This window comes from Zea mays, chromosome 3 (genome assembly GCF_902167145.1).
Source record: "Zea mays cultivar B73 chromosome 3, Zm-B73-REFERENCE-NAM-5.0, whole genome shotgun sequence".
NCBI classification, from domain to species: domain Eukaryota; kingdom Viridiplantae; phylum Streptophyta; class Magnoliopsida; order Poales; family Poaceae; genus Zea; species Zea mays.
In genome coordinates this window covers 51,263,429-51,279,055 of record NC_050098.1, presented here as the reverse complement: position 1 = coordinate 51,279,055, position 15,627 = coordinate 51,263,429, and positions in this window count along the sequence as shown.

The following is a 15,627-nucleotide window of genomic DNA, read 5'->3' as shown; positions in this document are numbered from 1 at the left end:
AAAGAGATTTGTTAAATTAAGATGTACCTTGTTCCAAATTAAGATGACAATTAGCATCAAATCCAAGTGCTACGCTCGATTGTCCCAAGAAGGAGAGGGTCCCTTTTCTTGGGTTCGCCTCAAGCCCTCAATCGCGGAACGAACACTTCGGTCTTGTTCAACCGTCGAGCCAGATCGACTATAGTTGCATGCACGATCAATTAGCTAAGTCAAGTGTTGAACACCAAAAGTGGCCCACGGTTTAGCCTTAGGGCCTGGACGGTTACGATCAGATTAACTCGGACGATTATCCTTATCTTATGCGTGATTATGCATCTAATTACGTGGGATTTGTTAGCTATCGTCTAAGGATGTGTCCAGACCTCCCCGTATATATCTGAACGAGTATGGCTGATTGAAAACCCCGAACATATTCCAATCGAACCAATTACTTTCTTTATCATTTTTGCCCTAAAAGTAGATGTAGCGTAGTTGTACTTATAGATTTCCGCATATCCACCTCCACCCATATTCGATTCTACGTCGTCTAGATCCGTCTTGGTTGGCCTGCCGACTCTAAGAAGACCCTAAGATCTTACCTCTCCTAGGGACAAGATCTGATTGTCATTCCAAGAGATCTCTGTCTCGAGTTGATCTCTTAATTTATAGGCGACTCTACGTCGTCTGTGGACGCCCCGGGTGACCTGTCAACTCGGAGCACCCTAAGATCTCTCTCATATGGAACGAGATATAGGTTCCTGCGAGAAGGAAGACGACCCTGCGCCATCACGGACCGTCCGGCCCAGAGCGTGGACCGTCTGGTGCGACGCAGGAAAGGCGTCGCTCCTGCGCTCAGGTCGCGGACCGTTCAGCCTAGAGTCACGAATTGTCCACGCCGTCGTAGAGAGCACCGCCAGGCAGTACACTCTAGTGATTCGCATTGCCCAGATCGACGCTAACGCCAAGGTCTGATGAAAGACACAGGTGATTAGTAGAGACTTGTAGACTAGGAGAGATCAGTGAGACAGGATCTCAAATATTTCTTCCTGGCGATCTTTGATTTGTTTTGGTGTGTGCTCTTTTTGCCATGAGAGGCTCTAAGGCAGTCCACACAGGTTACCTTTTCTTCTTCCTCTAGATATAATCTCCTCTATTTTGAAGCTCTTTGTAACACCCAATTTTTTGAACCAATAAAAATTTCCAAGATTTAGTTTGATTTATTAAGATATGAGTGGTTTAGAATCACAAGTTATAGTTTTAAGTATTTTATTTTATTATAAAATAATTAAAACAAAATATAAGGTTGAACTTGCTTTCTTGCATTCATGTCGTTGCATAGTGTTTCTAGATGCAAAACCTATTTGAAACATGATAACAAACCTCATAGAAGTGCCCGATAATTTTTCTTATTTTATGATTACTTTTCCTATTTTCAAAAAGCAAAAATCTATTTATTAGAGACATTTAAAAAAATTTATAACCTCAAAATATTTTATTTGTGTTTGTTGGGTGCCAAAACATTTCTAGGAATTTTCCTAAAGTTTTTGGAGCCATTTGAACATTTTTTGGCATTAAAAATGAATTTCCATATTTTCTGAAAATAGAAAATCTTTAAAATTTGAATTTATCCTAAATTTAGATAAACCCAAGCCATCTCTATAAATATATGTCTCGCTTTCCCATCCTAAAACATAAAACAGTTTATTCTGATTCCATCTACAACCCTGCAATAGTCCATCGAAGTTCAAGTTTTTTCCCAACTCTAACAACAAATCCGACGAGTAATTTCTCTTCATCCGTTCATCTTTCGGGGTAACCCAGAATATCGCCGTGTCCGGCTCGACGAGAGCTTCGTCATCGCGCTTTGAGTTCGTCCATCGGATCTCTGGTTCATCATCAATCTGTGAAAAAACCGAGATGTCTAGCAGTAGTGTGGATTGAAGGGCTTAGTTGGAAGGTAAGTTTGGTGGTATGTTAGTGAAAGGGAATTAGGCTTACACCTAGTTCCTATATAATTTTGGTGGTTGAATTGCCCAACACAAATCTTTGGACTAACTAGTTTGCCCAAGTGTATAGATTATACAGGTGTAAAAAGGTTCACACTCAGCCAATAAAAGACCAAGTTTTGGATTCAACAAAGGAGCAAAGGGGCGACCAAAGGCACCCCTGGTCTGGCGCACCGGACTGTCCGGTGTGCCACCGGACATGTCCGGTGCACCAGGGGGACTCAGACTCAAACTCGCTACCTTCGGGAATTTCCAGAGGCGACTCGGCTATAATTCACCGGACTGTCCGGTGTACACCGGACAGTGTCCGGTGCGCCAAGGGAGGTCGGCCTCAGTGTAACGCCCCGAATTTTGCAGTTGAATTTTTTCTTTTCTTTACTCGCCAAAATTCGGGCGTTACCTTTTCCTTTTCTTTTTCCCCTCGCTAAACCTTGACCTTTTCCAAAGTTCTAGCGGGATTCGGTTTGGAATTCCCGTACGTATAAAAACCCTAAATGCTTTATGTTGTTTGATGCACCATGCCGAACCTTGCATTTCTTTTGATTGCTTTGAAAGTGCAAATGCATTCATGTAGAAAGATCGGATTTCGAAAATGTGGAGAAGATCTTTTCTTTCTTTTTTCTCCCTCTCTTTTTCTCTCCTCTTTTTCTCTCTCTCCCGCGCCCTGGGCCGACCCCGGCCGGCCCAGCCGCCCCCTGCGCCCCCCCCTCTTGGGCCCGAAGCAGGCCCAGCCGCCCCCCACCCCCCCCCTCTTTTTCCCCAAATCCCCTCTCCCTCTCCCTCATTCTCTCCCTCTCTCCCTCCCCACCCAAGCCGCCGCCCCCACCCACCTCCCTGCCCTAGCCGTCGCCGCTGCCCCGACCCCGGCTGCGCGCCCTCGCCGTCGGCCACCCCCCTCGCCGGTGAGCCCCCTCCCCTCCCCCTTCTCCCTCCTCTCTCCTTCCCCCTCCCCTCCTTCTCCCCTTGGCCGCTGGCCCTTGGCCGCGCCGCCCGGCCCCCTGGCCGCGCCCGCCGCCCGCTCGGCCCCCTGGCCGCGTCCGCCGCCCGCTCGGCCCCCTGGCCGCGCCCGCCGCCCGCCCTGGCCCCTGGTCGCGCCCCCCCCCTGTCCCGGGCCGGTTCAGCCGGCCTCGGCCCCGGCTCAGCCGCCCCCGGCCCCAGCTCGGCCGCCCCCCCCGCGCTCGGCCGCCCCAGCTCGGCCGCCTGCCCCCGGGCCGGTTCAACCGCCCTAGGGCCGGTTCAACCGCCCCCCCCCTTCTGTTTTTTTTTTTATTTTTTTATTTTTTTTTATTTACTTTCTGTGATCATAATTACCGTATTTTAAGTAGGCTAATCACTGTTCATGCTATGGGAAAATAGGAAGTTTAATTTAAAATTCCGTTATGCTATTGATTCACGTAGTTAATTGTTTACCCTGTGCAATGTTGATCAACTAAAAGTGATTAGGTTTCCATTAGTATATATAAATATGTATAACAGAATTATTTTGTTAAAAACCAATTGTGTCATTAGTGCATAAGATTTAACCCCCCTGCGAGACCTTTCCCGTTTCTTTCTAACCATAACAAATGCGTTATCGAATGTCATACTTGATGCATATTCGCTTATTTGGTTATCTTGTATGGTGTACTGTTCTTTTGTATTAAATATGTGGATGTATGTATGTATGTTTGCGCTCGCATAGAGAACGATCCGGTCGAAGAGCCCGAGGAATTCGCAGGAGAAGCCCCTGAGCAGCAGTCGTTTGGTGGAGGCAAGTGTCCTTTGACCTATCTATGTCCTATTCATTCTTTAATTCACCTCCCGCATTACACATTTATACCTAAGGATTGACTAGCTTTTGTTATCCATGTCCTTGTTTACCTATTTGGGTCGGATTATTACTACTTAGTCTGATGCTATTGCTCAACTCTAATCAATGAACATGATGTGATTATCTATGATACGCTGTTTTCCCGTTCTTCTTTATGATTATACTTGTGGTTTTCAAGGGGACTCGAGCGGTTTCTCGAGTGCCTCTCCGTAAGGACCTGTTCTATGGATGACCGCCCGGGAAAACAGTGCAACCATGAGGGTGGAATGGGGTGCCCTTAGCTGAATAATTAGAGGATCCGGGGTGTAGTTCACTTAGCCGTCGTGCCGTCAATGGGGCTCAGTGTATGCGGCTCGCTCTGCCAAGTTTGGGTTCGCCCCTTGGGGAGGAGTGCGGTGCATTTAGGAAACCTAACGGGTGGCTACAGCCCCGGGGAATCTTTGTAAAGGCTTCGTAGTGAATCCCTGGCCATTCACCTCGGGAGTGAATAAGGGTCTTGCAAGCCCGGGCTAGAGAGGGAATCACGGCTTGTGGGTAAAGTGCACAACCTCTGCAGAGTGTTATGAAACTGATATATCAGCCGTGCTCGCGGTTATGAGCGGCCAAGGGAGCTCCAGTGATTAGTGGTACTTGATCAGAGACATTGTGGTACAGGTGGTTATGAGATTGATGGTTCTGGTTATGATTATGGTATTGGTAAGTGGTATTCTTTCCGTTTGGAAAGGGTACATCGGGTTAACAACTTGGGTTAATGTTAAAACCTGGCTTTCTACTAGTAAGTAATAACCTGACCAACTAAAAGCAACCGCTTGACTTATCCCCACATAAAGCTAGTCCACTACAGCCAAACAGGATACTTGCTGAGTATGTTGATGTGTACTCACCCTTGCTCTACACACCAAACCCCCCCCCCAGGTTGTCAGCATTGCAACCACTGCTCAGGCGAAGATGAAGCTGTGGAAGGAGACTTCCAGGAGTTCCAAGATTACGACGAGTTCTAGGTGTGGGTTAGCGGCAACCCCCAGTCGGCTGCCTGTGAAGGCCGCGTTATCTACGTTTCTTTTCCGCACTTTGATTTATTGTAAGAACTATATGGACGTCTCAGACGTATGATGTAATCGACTATTTCCCTTATTAATACTATTTTGAGCACTGTGTGATGATGTCCATATTATGTAACTGCTGTGTACGTGAATAACTGATCCTGGCACGTACATGGTTCGCATTCGGTTTGCCTTCTAAAACCGGGTGTGACATAAGTGGTATCAAAGCCGTGCTGACTGTAGGACCGCTAACCTAGAGTAGAATGGTCGTTCTAAGGATTATAGATCTCTGTCTCTTCCTTGACTTTGATATCCCTTCAAAAGTTGGTCCTACCGACCAAACCTATGTTCTACTATATATTATACCTTGCTGAAAATCATGTTTTATTCTAATCCTTCATCTACTTATGATTCATTACTTGCTGGTCATATTAATTCTGTTCTCACCCTTTTGCTTGCGATGTCTTTTGTAGATGGCTCGACTTAGACACACTGCACGAAAGTCAGTCATCCCCTTCTTACCCTCCCGCCTTGCTGAGCATCCGCTTCGCCGTCCCGTGGCCGGACAGTCCAGCCACTTGGAGAGACTACACCACCGCCTGCGTGAGGAGCAGGAGCGTCGACGACAGGAGCAGCAGAGCTCTTCCCTCTCGCTCCACCAGGAGATAGAGTCTGTGAGGAGCTGCTCCCCTGTGCTTCCTCTGGAGCCGCCCCCTGCACCACCACTGGGCGCCCCAGCTTCTGGAGTAGCTGCTGGAGGAGACCCAGACGACGGAGATGGCGACGACAGCTCGAGCCACGACACCGACTTCTCTGCTAACCCTGAGCCGGAAGGATGGGTTGCTCGACCCATCACTCGCGACGCTGCTCGCGGGTGTCACTTCCATGATGCGCTCGACACCCTGCTACGTCGGGCATTTGACCGGCATACTTGGTCCGTCGAGTATCGCTGTGTGGTCTACCAGCATAGTCGCGGGGTCTACCCGGACCGCTGGGAGGCAACTTGCTTGGTGCGCTGCCCGGAGGACAGTCTCCAGGGTGCAGAGGCCTGTTCAGAGCACTATTCTATCTCTGAGCGGGACTCAGCTGAGGCAGCCATGCAAGATGCTGCACGGCGTGCGCTTTCGCACTACTGCTCGGTTTTCGGTGGGGCAGCTGACGGTCTTGACCTGAAGTATTACCCCCGCCGTTCATCTGGCAGCACAGGAGGCGTGATTGTCTCACCCGTCGGTGAGAGCAATCCTAGGTTGAGCAGCACAGTCAACCTAGCCGCCGTGCTAAACACGGAGCTGGACCATGCATTAGACGAGCTGAGTAGGGCTCGTGCTGAGATCGCCCAGCTGCGGGCTGAGCGCGCGGAACGTCGTTTTCTGGACGGTGGTTCCCCCGCTCCCGTTGGGACTCAGCACCCGTACCGCTCACCTCAGCGTGGACACCAGTCTTATGGCAATCCCGCCTGCAAGACCAAGATAAATCTAGAACCATAGATCGTTAGAGTTGGATCTTGTAATTAATACGAAATAAATATATACATGGAAGCTTCAGTCTTAGCGTTAGTCTCGGTCTTAGTTAGTTTCAGTTAGACAGGGTAGTTTGCTATATCCTGTGCATTTATGTTTGTCATGATGAACTATGTTTGGTTTGGATCTTTGTAATGATTGTCACCAGAGTGTGGGTATCCCCTGCATTTTGGTTTACATACTATGTCAATAAAGTTAGTTATATAGTTGGGAAACCCATTATTCTACTTTCCTCTTTATCTGAGAAGCTGTGTGGTCTGTGTTGGAGATCAGTGAAGATGCTCATCTGTTCAGTGCTGTTGGAGAATTCTATACTCTTTTCTTATGCTGCAAGCTTTGCCAGATCAGTTCTGATGTATGGTTGCGTTCTGCAGATGTCAGAGAACAGGCGTAGAGGAGGAAGGCGTGCTCAGCAGGAGCGAGCCGCTCCGCAGGATGAGGTGCCCCAGCAGCAGCACCTGCCGCCCCCGCCCCCGATGTCGATTGAGCAGATGTTTCTGATGCAGACTCAGGCAGTTCAAGCCATCGGTCAGACTCTGGCCGCCATTCAGCAGCAGCAACAGCAGCAACAGCAGCAAGCACCACCCCAGCCTCAGATGCCTCAGATGCCTAGAGACAAGCGTGCTGAATTCATGAGAGGTCATCCACCAACGTTCGCTCACTCTTCTGACCCCATGGATGCTGAAGATTGGCTGCGCACTGTGGAGCGGGAGTTGCATACCGCTCAGTGCGATGACAGGGAGAAAGTCTTGTATGGTCCCCGTCTGTTGAGAGGAGCAGCCCAGTCATGGTGGGAGTCTTACCTCGCCACCCATGCCAACCCCGACACCATCACCTGGGAAGAATTCAGAAGTAGCTTTCGTCAGTATCATGTGCCTGCAGGTCTGATGACAGTGAAGAAGGAGGAGTTCCTGGCTCTTAAGCAAGGGTCATCGTCTGTCAGTGAGTATCGAGACAGGTTTCTGCAATTGTCTCGCTATGCTCCTGAAGATGTCAACACCGACGCCAAGCGACAGTACCGTTTTCTGAGAGGCTTGGTTGACCCTCTGCAGTATCAGCTGATGAACCACACCTTCCCGACATTCCAGCACCTGATTGACAGAGCAATCATGACAGAAAGGAAGCGCAAGGAGATGGAAGATCGTAAGCGCAAGATCAGTGGACCCCAACCTGGAAGCAGCAGCCGTCCTCGTTTCTCAGGCAATCAACCTCAGCAGTTCAGGCAGAACCAGCGTCCACCTCAGCAGCATCAGCAGCGTCAGCAGTATCAGCAGTTCCAAAGGCAGTATCCTCAGCATCAGTACCAGAACCGTCAGAGCAATCAGTCAGGAGGTCAGTTTCAAAAGCAGAATCAGCAAGCACCTCGTCTTCCTGCCCCAGCAAATCAGCAGAACAGTCAGGCAGCACCAGCTCAAGTTGGAAACAGGGCATGTTTCCACTGTGGAGAGCAAGGCCACTGGGTGATGCAATGTCCGAAGAAGGCAGCCCAGCAGCAGTCAGGCCCCAATGCCCCAGCAAAGCAGAATGTGTCTCAGTCTGGAGCAGGCAATCGCTCTCAGCAGCGCTATAATCATGGAAGATTGAATCACTTGGAGGCTGAAGCAGTTCAGGAGACCCCCGGCATGACAGTAGGTATGTTCCCAGTCGACTCCCATATTGCAGAAGTGTTATTTGATACTGGAGCAACGCATTCTTTCATTACTGCATCATGGGTAGAAGCACATAATCTTCCAACTACTACCATGTCAACCCCTATTCAAATTGACTCAGCCGGTGGTAGAATTCGAGCCGATAGCATTTGTTTGAATATAAGTGTGAAAATAAGGGGGATAGCATTTCCCGCCAACCTTATAGTAATGGGTACTCAGGGAATAGATGTCATCCTAGGGATGAATTGGTTAGATAAGTATCAGGCAGTCATCAGTTGTGATAAAAGGACAATCAAGTTGGTGTCCCCACTAGGAGAGGAAGTGGTGACCGAGTTAGTCCCGCCTGAGCGAAAGAAAGGAAGTTGTTATCAGATGGCTGTTGATAGCAGTGAAGCAGACCCAATTGAGAGTATCAAGGTTGTGTCTGAATTCCCAGATGTGTTTCCAAAGGATTTACCGGGTATGCCACCAGAGCGAAAAGTTGAGTTTGCTATAGAGCTTCTTCCTGGAACCGCCCCTATCTTCAAGAGAGCTTACAGAATATCTGGACCAGAGTTGGATGAACTTAAGAAGCAGATTGATGAGTTGTCAGAGAAAGGTTACATCCGGCCAAGCACCTCGCCTTGGGCCGCCCCTGTCTTGTTCGTGGAGAAGAAAGATGGCACCAAGAGGATGTGTATCGATTATCGAGCTTTGAATGAGGTCACGATCAAGAACAAGTATCCTTTGCCCAGAATAGAAGATCTGTTCGACCAGTTGAGAGGAGCCAGTGTGTTCTCCAAGATTGATCTGAGGTCAGGTTATCATCAGCTCAGGATCCGACCTTCGGACATTCCGAAGACGGCATTCATTTCCAAGTATGGTTTATATGAGTTCACAGTGATGTCTTTTGGTTTGACCAATGCGCCAGCGTTCTTTATGAACTTGATGAACAGTGTATTCATGGATTATCTTGATAAGTTCGTGGTGGTATTCATTGATGACATTCTGGTTTATTCTCAAAGTGAAGAAGAGCATGCAGATCATTTGAGGATGGTATTGCAGAGATTGCGAGAGCACCAGTTGTATGCAAAGTTGAGCAAGTGTGAGTTCTGGATCAGTGAAGTCCTGTTCTTGGGTCACATAATCAACAAAGAAGGATTGGCTGTGGATCCGAAGAAAGTGGCAGACATTTTGAACTGGAAAGCGCCAACAGATGCTAGAGGAATCAAGAGCTTCATTGGAATGGCCGGATATTATCGGCGATTCATTGAAGGGTTTTCGAAGATTGCGAAACCAATGACAGCGTTGCTAGGCAACAAGGTTGAGTTCAAGTGGACCCAGAAATGCCAAGAGGCCTTTGAAGCGCTGAAAGAGAAGTTGACTACAGCGCCTGTCCTAGTCTTGCCTGATGTGCACAAGCCCTTCTCGGTGTATTGCGATGCTTGTTACACAGGTTTGGGATGTGTGTTGATGCAAGAGGGAAGAGTTGTGGCTTACTCGTCCCGACAGTTGAAGGTTCATGAGAAGAATTACCCAATCCATGATCTAGAGTTGGCAGCAGTGGTTCACGCACTGAAGACATGGAGGCACTATCTGTATGGACAGAAGTGCGATGTTTACACAGATCACAAGAGTCTGAAGTACATATTCACTCAGTCAGAATTGAACATGAGGCAACGAAGATGGTTAGAATTGATCAAAGACTATGAGTTGGAGATTCATTACCATCCAGGCAAAGCAAACGTAGTGGCAGATGCTTTGAGCAGAAAGAGTCAAGTCAATCTGATGGTCGCTCATCCGATGCCTTATGAGTTGGCCAAGGAGTTTGACAGGTTGAGTCTCGGATTTCTGAACAATTCGCGAGGAGTCACAGTTGAATTGGAACCTACCTTGGAGCGCGAAATCAAAGAAGCGCAGAAGAATGATGAGAAAATCAGTGAGATCCGGCGACTGATTCTAGAAGGCAAAGGCAAAGATTTTCGAGAAGATGCAGAAGGTGTGGTATGGTTCAAAGACCGCTTGTGTGTTCCCAATGTCCAGTCCATTCGGGAGTTGATTCTCAAGGAAGCTCATGAGACAGCTTATTCGATTCACCCTGGCAGTGAGAAGATGTATCAGGATCTGAAGAAGAAATTCTGGTGGTACGGAATGAAAAGAGAAATCGCAGAGCATGTGGCTATGTGCGATAGTTGTCGAAGAATTAAGGCAGAACACCAGAGACCAGCTGGATTGTTGCAACCGTTGCAGATCCCTCAGTGGAAATGGGATGAAATTGGTATGGATTTCATAGTCGGATTGCCTCGCACTCGAGCCGGCTACGATTCCATTTGGGTAGTAGTGGACCGTTTGACCAAGTCAGCCCACTTCATACCTGTCAAGACCAGCTACAACAGTGCAGTATTGGCAGAATTGTATATGTCTCGGATCGTTTGTCTTCATGGTGTGCCAAAGAAGATAGTGTCAGACAGAGGAACGCAGTTCACCTCTCATTTCTGGCAGCAGCTGCATGAAGCCTTGGGCACGCATCTGAATTTCAGTTCAGCTTATCACCCGCAGACAGATGGTCAGACTGAAAGAACCAATCAAATTCTTGAAGATATGTTGAGAGCCTGTGCGTTGCAAGATCAGTCCGGATGGGACAAGCGATTGCCTTATGCAGAGTTTTCCTATAACAACAGTTATCAGGCCAGTTTGAAGATGTCACCGTTTCAAGCGCTGTATGGAAGGAGTTGCAGAACTCCGTTGCAATGGGATCAGCCTGGAGAGAAGCAGGTGTTCGGGCCAGATATTTTGCTTGAAGCCGAAGAGAACATCAAGATGGTCCGAGAGAATCTGAAGATAGCGCAATCAAGGCAGCGAAGCTATGCAGACACAAGAAGAAGAGAGCTGAGTTTCGAAGTCGGAGACTTTGTTTATCTGAAGGTGTCACCGATCAGAGGAGTCAGAAGATTCGGAGTGAAAGGCAAGCTAGCACCCCGCTACATTGGTCCGTATCAGATTCTTGCAAGACGAGGAGAAGTGGCTTATCAGCTCAGTTTGCCAGAGAATTTGTCTGCTGTGCATGATGTCTTTCATGTGTCTCAGTTGAAGAAGTGCTTGCGTGTGCCAGAAGAGCAGTTGCCAGTGGAAGGTCTGGAAGTCCAGGAGGACTTGACCTATGTTGAGAAGCCAGCTCAGATCCTTGAGGTTGCAGATAGAGTCACCCGAAGGAAGACCGTCAGAATGTGCAAAGTCAGATGGAGTCACCACTCTGAGGAAGAAGCAACCTGGGAGCGTGAAGACGATTTGATGGCCAAGTACCCGGAGCTCTTTGCTAGCCAGCCCTGAATCTCGAGGGCGAGATTCTTTTAAGGGGGATAGGTTTGTAACGCCCCGAATTTTGCAGTTGAATTTTTTCTTTTCTTTACTCGCCAAAATTCGGGCGTTACCTTTTCCTTTTCTTTTTCCCCTCGCTAAACCTTGACCTTTTCCAAAGTTCTAGCGGGATTCGGTTTGGAATTCCCGTACGTATAAAAACCCTAAATGCTTTATTTTGTTTGATGCACCATGCCGAACCTTGCATTTCTTTTGATTGCTTTGAAAGTGCAAATGCATTCATGTAGAAAGATCGGATTTCGAAAATGTGGAGAAGATCTTTTCTTTCTTTTTTCTCCCTCTCTTTTTCTCTCCTCTTTTTCTCTCTCTCCCGCGCCCTGGGCCGACCCCGGCCGGCCCAGCCGCCCCCTGCGCCCCCCCCTCTTGGGCCCGAAGCAGGCCCAGCCGCCCCCCACCCCCCCCTCTTTTTCCCCAAATCCCCTCTCCCTCTCCCTCATTCTCTCCCTCTCTCCCTCCCCACCCAAGCCGCCGCCCCCACCCACCTCCCTGCCCTAGCCGTCGCCGCTGCCCCGACCCCGGCTGCGCGCCCTCGCCGTCGGCCACCCCCCTCGCCGGTGAGCCCCCTCCCCTCCCCCTTCTCCCTCCTCTCTCCTTCCCCCTCCCCTCCTTCTCCCCTTGGCCGCTGGCCCTTGGCCGCGCCGCCCGGCCCCCTGGCCGCGCCCGCCGCCCGCTCGGCCCCCTGGCCGCGTCCGCCGCCCGCTCGGCCCCCTGGCCGCGCCCGCCGCCCGCCCTGGCCCCTGGTCGCGCCCCCCCCTGTCCCGGGCCGGTTCAGCCGGCCTCGGCCCCGGCTCAGCCGCCCCCGGCCCCAGCTCGGCCGCCCCCCCGCGCTCGGCCGCCCCAGCTCGGCCGCCTGCCCCCGGGCCGGTTCAACCGCCCTAGGGCCGGTTCAACCGCCCCCCCTTCTGTTTTTTTTTTATTTTTTTTTATTTTTTTTATTTACTTTCTGTGATCATAATTACCGTATTTTAAGTAGGCTAATCACTGTTCATGCTATGGGAAAATAGGAAGTTTAATTTAAAATTCCGTTATGCTATTGATTCACGTAGTTAATTGTTTACCCTGTGCAATGTTGATCAACTAAAAGTGATTAGGTTTCCATTAGTATATATAAATATGTATAACAGAATTATTTTGTTAAAAACCAATTGTGTCATTAGTGCATAAGATTTAACCCCCCTGCGAGACCTTTCCCGTTTCTTTCTAACCATAACAAATGCGTTATCGAATGTCATACTTGATGCATATTCGCTTATTTGGTTATCTTGTATGGTGTACTGTTCTTTTGTATTAAATATGTGGATGTATGTATGTATGTTTGCGCTCGCATAGAGAACGATCCGGTCGAAGAGCCCGAGGAATTCGCAGGAGAAGCCCCTGAGCAGCAGTCGTTTGGTGGAGGCAAGTGTCCTTTGACCTATCTATGTCCTATTCATTCTTTAATTCACCTCCCGCATTACACATTTATACCTAAGGATTGACTAGCTTTTGTTATCCATGTCCTTGTTTACCTATTTGGGTCGGATTATTACTACTTAGTCTGATGCTATTGCTCAACTCTAATCAATGAACATGATGTGATTATCTATGATACGCTGTTTTCCCGTTCTTCTTTATGATTATACTTGTGGTTTTCAAGGGGACTCGAGCGGTTTCTCGAGTGCCTCTCCGTAAGGACCTGTTCTATGGATGACCGCCCGGGAAAACAGTGCAACCATGAGGGTGGAATGGGGTGCCCTTAGCTGAATAATTAGAGGATCCGGGGTGTAGTTCACTTAGCCGTCGTGCCGTCAATGGGGCTCGGTGTATGCGGCTCGCTCTGCCAAGTTTGGGTTCGCCCCTTGGGGAGGAGTGCGGTGCATTTAGGAAACCTAACGGGTGGCTACAGCCCCGGGGAATCTTTGTAAAGGCTTCGTAGTGAATCCCTGGCCATTCACCTCGGGAGTGAATAAGGGTCTTGCAAGCCCGGGCTAGAGAGGGAATCACGGCTTGTGGGTAAAGTGCACAACCTCTGCAGAGTGTTATGAAACTGATATATCAGCCGTGCTCGCGGTTATGAGCGGCCAAGGGAGCTCCAGTGATTAGTGGTACTTGATCAGAGACATTGTGGTACAGGTGGTTATGAGATTGATGGTTCTGGTTATGATTATGGTATTGGTAAGTGGTATTCTTTCCGTTTGGAAAGGGTACATCGGGTTAACAACTTGGGTTAATGTTAAAACCTGGCTTTCTACTAGTAAGTAATAACCTGACCAACTAAAAGCAACCGCTTGACTTATCCCCACATAAAGCTAGTCCACTACAGCCAAACAGGATACTTGCTGAGTATGTTGATGTGTACTCACCCTTGCTCTACACACCAAACCCCCCCCCCCCAGGTTGTCAGCATTGCAACCACTGCTCAGGCGAAGATGAAGCTGTGGAAGGAGACTTCCAGGAGTTCCAAGATTACGACGAGTTCTAGGTGTGGGTTAGCGGCAACCCCCAGTCGGCTGCCTGTGAAGGCCGCGTTATCTACGTTTCTTTTCCGCACTTTGATTTATTGTAAGAACTATATGGACGTCTCAGACGTATGATGTAATCGACTATTTCCCTTATTAATACTATTTTGAGCACTGTGTGATGATGTCCATATTATGTAACTGCTGTGTACGTGAATAACTGATCCTGGCACGTACATGGTTCGCATTCGGTTTGCCTTCTAAAACCGGGTGTGACACTCAGGAACTCGCCAGCATCGGGAAACTCAAACGGCTCGTCCACTATAATTCACCGGACTGTCCGGTGTGCACCGGACTGTCCGGTGCGACTCCGGAGCAACGGCTATCTCCGCCCCAACGGCTCTCTGCGGTGCAATAAATGCGCGCGCAGGAGTCAGAATCGCCCATGCTGGCACACCGGACAGCAAACAGTACATGTCCGGTGTGCACCGGACACCCAGGCGGGCCCACAAGTCAGAAGCTCCAACGGTCAGAATCCAACGGCAGTGATGACGTGGTAGGGGGCACCGGACTGTCCAGTGTGCACCGGACTGTCCGGTGCGCCATCGAACAGACAGGCTTCCAACGGCCATTTTTGGTGGTTGAGGCTATAAATATCCCAACCACCCCACCATTCATTGCATCCAAGCTTTCCACTTCTCAACTACTACAAGAGCTCTAGCATTCAATTCTAGACACACCAAAGAGATCAAATCCTCTCCAATTCCACACAAAGCCCTAGTGACTAGTGAGAGTGATTTGCCGTGTTCATTTGAGCTCTTGCGCTTGGATTGCTTCTTTTCTTTCTCACTTGTTCTTGTGATCAAAACTCCATTGTAATCAAGGCAAGAGGCACCAATTGTGTGGTGGCCCTTGCGGGGAAGTTTTGTTCCCAGCTTTGATTTGAGAAGAGAAGCTCACTCGGTCCGAGGGACCGTTTGAGAGAGGGAAGGGTTGAAAGAGACCCGGCCTTTGTGGCCTCCTCAACAGGGAGTAGGTTTGAAAGAATCGAACCTCGGTAAAACAAATCCACGTGTCACACACTTCATTATTCGCTTGCGATTTGTTTTGCGCCCTCTCTCGCGGACTTGTTTATACTTCTAACGCTAACCCGGCTTGTAGTTGTGTTTATATTTGTAAATTTCAGTTTCGCCCTATTCACCCCCCCTCTAGGCGACTATCAATTGGTATTAGAGCCCGGTGCTTCATTAGAGCCTAACCGCTCGAAGTGATGTCGGGAGATCACGCCAAGAAGGAGATGGAGACCGGCGAAAAGCCCACTACAAGCCACGGGAGCACTTCATCGGAAGAGTCCCGCACCAAGAGGAAGGAGAAGAAAAAGGACTCCTCCAAACGGAAGGAGAAAAAGTCTTCCTCTTCTCACCACAAAGAGAAGAAGGAAAAGTCTTCTTCCCACAAGCCGCATCGAAAAGGCGACAAGCACAAAAGGATGAGGAAGGTGGTCTACTACGAGACCGACACTTCATCAACATCGACCTCCGACTCCGATGCGCCCTCCGTCACTTCTAAGCGCCAAGAGCGCAAGAAGTACAGTAAGATCCCCCTACGCTACCCTCGCATTTCCAAACATACACCTTTACTTTCCGTCCCATTAGGCAAACCACCAACTTTTGATGGTGAAGATTACGCTAGGTGGAGCGATTTAATGCGATTTCATCTAACCTCGCTCCACAAAAGTATATGGGATGTTGTTGAGTTTGGTGCACAGGTACCATCAGTAGGGGATGAGGACTATGATGAGGATGAGTAGCCCAAATCGAGCACT